The following is a 6,805-nucleotide window of genomic DNA, read 5'->3' on the forward strand; positions in this document are numbered from 1 at the left end:
TGAACAATCCCTTCCATATCTAGTTCAATATTTCCTACTTTTAATCTCAAATCTGGATCAACGTCGAGCCAATTTCTACGCTTGTTCTTCATATAACAAAATGTCGAAAATGTTTGTTCACAAAGATATGTGGAACAAAAGGGAAGTAGATGTTTCAAAGCTTTTTCACCTAACTTCTTATAATCAGGAAAAACCTTCACCCAGAATTGGTCCAGTCTATATTCTTTGAAAAATGATTTCAGTGAACCATCACAAGTCACATCAACAAGTGCATCTTGCTCTTCCGCAGATAGGGTTGTTAGTTGTACATCACCACAGTCAAAAGGATTCTTTATCCATGAGTTTTCAGGATTAGGTGCAGGGAAGTAATCTCTGAAGCTAGTTGCTAAATCACGCAGGTGCTTTCGCGCATGACATCACCGTCGAAGCAAATGGAGCACGGGAGACAGCGTATTTACTTTTATTAAAATACGGACCTTGCAGAGCTAATATGTGAATGGTGCCACGGACCCCCTGGGTGGGTTACGCAGACCACCAATTGGGAACCACTGCTCTAGATACACCTAGTGGCCATGCTCCCCCTACTCCATATCTGCACTTTTAGACAGCATGAGAAGGGCCAGGCTCTCCCCTCTTGTAGAGCTCTACACACCTACATCGCTATGCATGTAAAGCCTCTTCACACACTGGCCAAACGTACGGCTGGCGTGGCCACCAGCTGTGACCTGGCAATTCCGTGCTTTGAGATCTTCTGGAGAAGCCCTTCTTTCAGTCCCACCAGCTTCACAGCCGCGCTTGGTGGGAACATGGGAGAGGGCCTTCTCAGTGGCTGCTCCAGTGCTTTGGAACTCTCTTCCTGGGGAAGCTAGACTGGCTCCCTCCTTGATGGGCTTTCGAAAGCAGCCTAAAACTTGTTTGTTCCAGCAGGCCTTTGGAGAATAATCTGGCCCTCCGTCTATGTTAATGACTATTTTGTTGTGTATTTTAAATGTTTTGTTTTCAAAGCATGTTTTATTCTTTGTAAGGCCGCCTTGAGGCCCAGTATTGGGCAAAAGGCGGGGGGGGGGATAAATATAATAATAATAATTCCCCTCATGCATTTTTCAATGATTGAGGTCAGCTGAGACACACACATACCACTCTAAAATTCCACACAAGGTCTAGAGTCAAAGGAACTTGGTGGCTTTTGTGTCACATCTTAGTGCAAGATTCATGTGTAATGAAATGGCATGTCTGCTGCTTCCCCTGTGGCTGTATACCACATGGCTCTAGTAGTAATAATGTCTGCAAAACGGAATCATATGAGTCAGGTGAATTTGGCCCTTCTTTACCACACCGCATCAGGATTAAGCCATACAATTTCTGGCAATGGGTATGTAACTAGAACATTTTGGCTTTCAGGCAAGGGATCCATATTAAGCCAGCCTCTGGATCCCTTGCTGTTGTCCTTCATATCAACACCAAATGCATCACCTCAACTGAAAATGCTTGCTTGATAGGGCAACATGGGCAGGAAAGCTTGTTCTGCTGCTTACCAGGACTGGTGCTATAAATAGAACACAAGTCTGTCTCCTAAGCTGCTCATGCAACTCCTTCCAGCAAGCCCTAACAGGAGAGTCTTGTGAAATGGCAAATACTGCATCAATCCACCTACAGACCCAAAACAAACCTCCGTGAGGCTTAAACGCAACCATGCTTGATTCCCTAACAGCCATCTTAAGACTGAAGTGTGTGCATGGACAGTATTTTTAAAATGGCAGCAAAGGCACCATAAGATCCTGGGGAGGCAGAATCCAGTCAAGCCAGTTTGGGAAGCAGCTTTGGGGATTCAAAGCAGAGATGCACATGAAGCTCTTTTCAGAGGCCTGGTGTCCATCACGCTGCTAAACACCATGCTCTTTGGAAAAGCACTTCTTTAAACAAATCTCAGCCACGGAGTTTTCCTCTCTTAAGCACCACAAAAGGAAGTTACTCTTAATTGCTGTGTTTAGAAGGAAAAGATGAGGCTGCTGTATTTTCTTAGCACATTTATTTTTGAGGAATGGGATGGCAGAAGATAGACAGCCTTGCCCACGAAGCACGGATGGTTAGTTTGCGTATTCTTGGAGTGACCTGCTAACCCTAACCCTAAGCACAAATCTGGCAGCTACTCCTCAACTCCCCTCCAAATATGCTACGTCACTCAATGCCTTGGAGCTGCTGTGATTCCAATGATAAGGTTGCAGCCAAACGACAATGCATTTTCTAGGAAGGGGTTAGGTTTCCCTGTGTAATTTTCCATACCCTGAGAAAGCTGGAATGTTACCATCCAAGCTAATCTTATCAACTGCTGGCTAATTGAATTAGATGTTCTAGTTTTGTCTTTTATGTATTGGTTCTCTTTTATTGTAAGTCATCTGAGAACATTCATTAATGGGCAGAGTATACATGTCGGAACAAAACTGAAATAAATTAAATTAAATATATAGCCTTCCAAGAGACACTTCAGCCTGCAGTTTCTTTAATGGCAGCCAAGTAGCCGTGTTAGTAGCAAAGAATCTTGTGGCATTTTACAGACTGATTAGCATACAAGTCCTTACTTCTTAGAAAGAAGAGTCTGCAAGTTTTCTTTCAGCAGAATTTCTTTCAGGTGTTTGGAAACACCTGGCAGAGCCCAAGGGAAAAAAGCCATTTGCAGTCACCCATAGATTAATACAGGAGACAATCTTTTCACTGGAAGAAATTCTGCAGCCACTTCTTTCAGATTTGTAAGACTTTACAGATTGAACAAATTTATTATCGCATAAGCTTTTGGTCTATTAAGATCTATTAAGTCTGTGCAATTCCTTTACTTGTACTCATCAGTACAACAGAAAAGGCAAAGCAAGATAAATATACACATCAACACAATAGATACTTGCTAAATTTATCAAGGAGGTTAATATACTGGAGGCATCATCCCATATTTAGCTATGAAACCCTTTTAACAATAAGACTGGACAAGACGTAAGTAACATCTGCCTCCTAGTGGCAAAACAGATACACAGTACAGAAAGTATATCTAATCTAAAGTGACAGAAGGAGCAATCCTATGGCCCCTAGACTGAGTCTGAGGGGCCATAGGATATTTTGGATTCCGACATCTGAGGTTGGAGACAGCAGACCTCAGAGGGGGGAGTCAGATCTCCAACCCTCCTCTTCCCTCTCACAGCTAGCACGGGGGCGGGGAGTACCACCTGCTCTGCAAAGTTGGGAACTCGACTTCAGAGAAGGGGGCCTTTGGTGCGTGGAGAAGGGAGGCCAGGGTACAAGTTATCCTGAGACTCTCCAGCCTGCTTTCCCCCCCCACCCCCCTCTGAAGTGCCCTAGATGTATGGGAAAACGTATAGGGAAAAATGCAGGATGGAAGAACAGAGAGGCAAAAATCATTTCTGTCCCTCCTGCTGCCCTGCATTGCATGATTGGAAGCCTTCAAGTTTGGGGGCTTACAATCATCAAGGGTGCAATCCTATGCCTGTTTAGACAGAAAAAAGTCCTACAACTCCAGAATTCCCCAGCCAGCCATACCTTTTTTCCTGTCTACACATGCATAGCATTGCACCCGCAGTAATGCCCAGCTTCAAACATTTATTAGGCAAGTGCTGGTGAACCAATTTGTATGGTGGTGGAGTAGGTACTACAATCCCTCCACACCATGGAGTGACAAAGCCTCAGTGTAAAGCACCAGTTTACAAGTTCTCCTCTGCTCCCACCCCCACCGTTAAAGGGAAAATTGGGTAGGACCCAAAAGAGGTGCACCTACATCATGCACTGGGCTAAGTTAAGCGTTACGTTATTCACACTCTTTAAAAAACCACACAAAAAAGTTTGCATAAGCTGCTCCCTTGTATTTTTAAGAAAAAGCAGCTTCTGGCCCTCATTTCAGAAGGTGTTCCTGGCATAGGTTGAGGCTTCCCACCAGTTTCCTACTGAAGTTGCCCATCACTGGCTGTAGGAAACTGGGGCATGGCCCAAACACCAACAGTGTGGCCCCACAGCTTTCTTTTTCATCAGGATTAGCGTCCTATTAAAACATGTTTAAGAATCATGAGCAACATAACAGACAGGGAAGACCCATGGGCCCACTCCTTCACTTCACAGACTGGTCCAACCCGCTACTCAATACATGACCTGAAATGCAGGATGCAACCACAGCATCACCGACAGATGACGCTGCAGCGTCTGCTTAAACACCTCAAATAGAGAGACCCAAGGCTCCATATCCCAAGGCAGTCTGACCAGTCTTACAGCCCTTACCATTAGGAAGTTTTCCCTAACGTTTCACTGAAATCTACTTCTATGCAATTTCCACTCATTGGCTCTAGCCCTGCTCTCTGGCCGTTTCTGCTCCATCCATTCACGACAGCTCTTTAGAAATTTGAAGATATCTCTGCCTCCCACTCACTTCCTCTTCTTCAGGCGAAACACGCCTAGCTGTTTCAACTGTTCCTTACAGAACTTCTTTCCACAGCCCTCAGCCTCCTCTGGACACAACCTTGACACAGTCCTCCAGATGTGGCCTGACCAATGGAGAATCGAGTGCAACTATTACTTCTCATGATGTGGACATCATGTTTTTGTTTATGTGGCCTGAGAATGCATTAAGCATTATTAGCAGCTGCATCACACTGCTAGCTGACTTCAGCTTATCAGCCAAGACACCCGGGGCCCCTGGATGCTATACTCAGCATCACCACTAGTACATTAGCTTTCTCCTCTCCATTTTATCCTCATAACAACCCTGTGAGGTAGTTTAGGATGAGAGTAAATGACAGGCCCAAAAACACCTAATGAGTTTCATTGTTAAATAGAGACTAGAAGCCAGGTCTCCTGAATCCCAGTCTAACACTCTAACCACTACCTCACACTGCCTCTTAATGCAGAAAAATGCCATGGAAACAAACATGAGTGAGTCACATCCCTTCCAGGTTGTTCCGTGCTGCTCTACCAGCGAGATGTATCTGAAACCACTCTGACATCTAACTGCTGGTTCTCAGTAAGGTTTTCTTTGGGAAACCCGATGAACTTTCAATTTATCTAAAAACTTAACACATTTTACAGTGAGTTGCATACAAGTGACTAAAATCTTGAAACATCGGTGCATCCTGCAAAGCGGTAATGCTCAGATACATTTAGAACAGAAGTCAAAGCAAGCATAATAAAGACAGGATACTGCTGAATAAAATGGAGAACCACCCATTTAAATAAGAAAAGGGATTTATTTATTTATTTTAAAAACCTGCCTCCCGTTTCTGTCCGTGGTCATCTCCAGTTGTTTCGTAGGTCACAGAGGTCCTGGAGCAGTGCTGGTTGCCAACATCACATAACCACACAGGTCTGCCCTTTCTTCAGTCAAGAAGATCACGGAAGAACAAGAACCCTCCAACATTTCTACTACTAGCATTCCATGACAAAACCACAATGTCCCACAGCAGCATGCCCACAATACATCTTCTGCTCCACCATGGAATTCAGCTGCGAATACAGCGGACAAAAAATATACGTACAACAGCAAATTCACCTACCTGTCCAGAAACTGAATGGAGGATGCTACCAACAGTTGGGATTTCACACAATTACAATTAAGTTCGCAAACACCAAACTTGCCAGTTACCATATTTGCTTGAAGGACAGATAACCACATATCATGGAAAAGTGGCTTCTTGTCAGCTATCTTGTTCACTTTACCTAATGTGATGTGGGAGGGCAGGAGGTACAAAACTCTAAGCCTGGTTTATACACAGGTAGTCCTGCAGGGTTTGAGAACCACTTCACAGAGTTATCTGGCTGTGTACTGTGCCTAAATGGAGCAATCTTTTACAACAGGTGAGTGCCTTCTTCTTCTTCTTCCCACTTCTAGCTACACAGCCTAAAAGTTAAACTTTAGTGCACCCTTCCCCAAGCTGGTACTCTATGGGAATTTTAGATGTCAACTCCCATCAGCATGACCAATGGTTAGGAATGCTGGGAGTTGTGGTCCAAAACATCTGGAAGGCACCAGATTGAGGACAACTGCGCTTACAGCTTTATGCTGCAATGCTATGTACACTTTCCTGGGAGTAAGACCCATTGGCTTCAATGAGGCTTACTTCTAAGTAGACAAGCATAGGATTGCACTGTTACTGTCTTCGTCCAAACAGCCCCAAAGTTTCCTTAATCAGAGTGTCAGTTAATCCTCAAGCAATATCAATAGCAGGGGTGGGCAATTTAACATGCAATCCTATGATAGAAAGAAGTCCTACAACTCCCAGCATTCCCTAGCCAGCATGGCTGACCGGGGAATGCCAAGTTGTAGGACTTTTTTTCTGTCTGAACATGCATAGGATTGCTCCCTTATAGGCCAAAACATCTGGAGGGCCACAACTCCCATCAGCACTGGCCAGCATAGCCAATGGTGAGAAACTATAGAAGTTGTAGGCCAAAACACATGGAGGGCCAGAAATTGCCCACTCCTGTGTAGTAGTTCTTCCAAGGAATGCAAGACATTAGAAAAACAAATTATAACTTCTGAGCTTCTTGGAACTAACAAGAATATTCCTTCCTTCATATCACACATCCACTGGCCAGGTGAGGAAAAAACGCAGAAGGAAAAAAGGAAGCTTCCACCCATAACTAGGTAAAAATAATAGTGCACCTTTCTAAACTTGCCTTACCCTAAGTAGGGGCATGGACTTAGAAAGGCAGTGACTGGATTCGGAAAACACGATAACCCAAGATGGCTTAAATAACCCACTGTGGGTTATATTTAAACCATTGTGGGTTATCGTGTCATGTGGCAGGATTTTTT

The 6,805-nt window shown here is 44.2% G+C and overlaps 1 protein-coding gene across 1 annotated transcript in view; it reads left to right on the forward strand.

The window, feature by feature from the left end:
• Positions 1-6,805, forward strand: part of ATP5PB (ATP synthase peripheral stalk-membrane subunit b) — a 331,787-nt gene that overhangs the window by 300,935 nt on the left and 24,047 nt on the right. The window lies entirely within an intron of this gene.

The sequence above is a fragment of the Elgaria multicarinata genome, chromosome 1, assembly GCF_023053635.1.
Source record: "Elgaria multicarinata webbii isolate HBS135686 ecotype San Diego chromosome 1, rElgMul1.1.pri, whole genome shotgun sequence".
Classification (NCBI taxonomy): domain Eukaryota; kingdom Metazoa; phylum Chordata; class Lepidosauria; order Squamata; family Anguidae; genus Elgaria; species Elgaria multicarinata.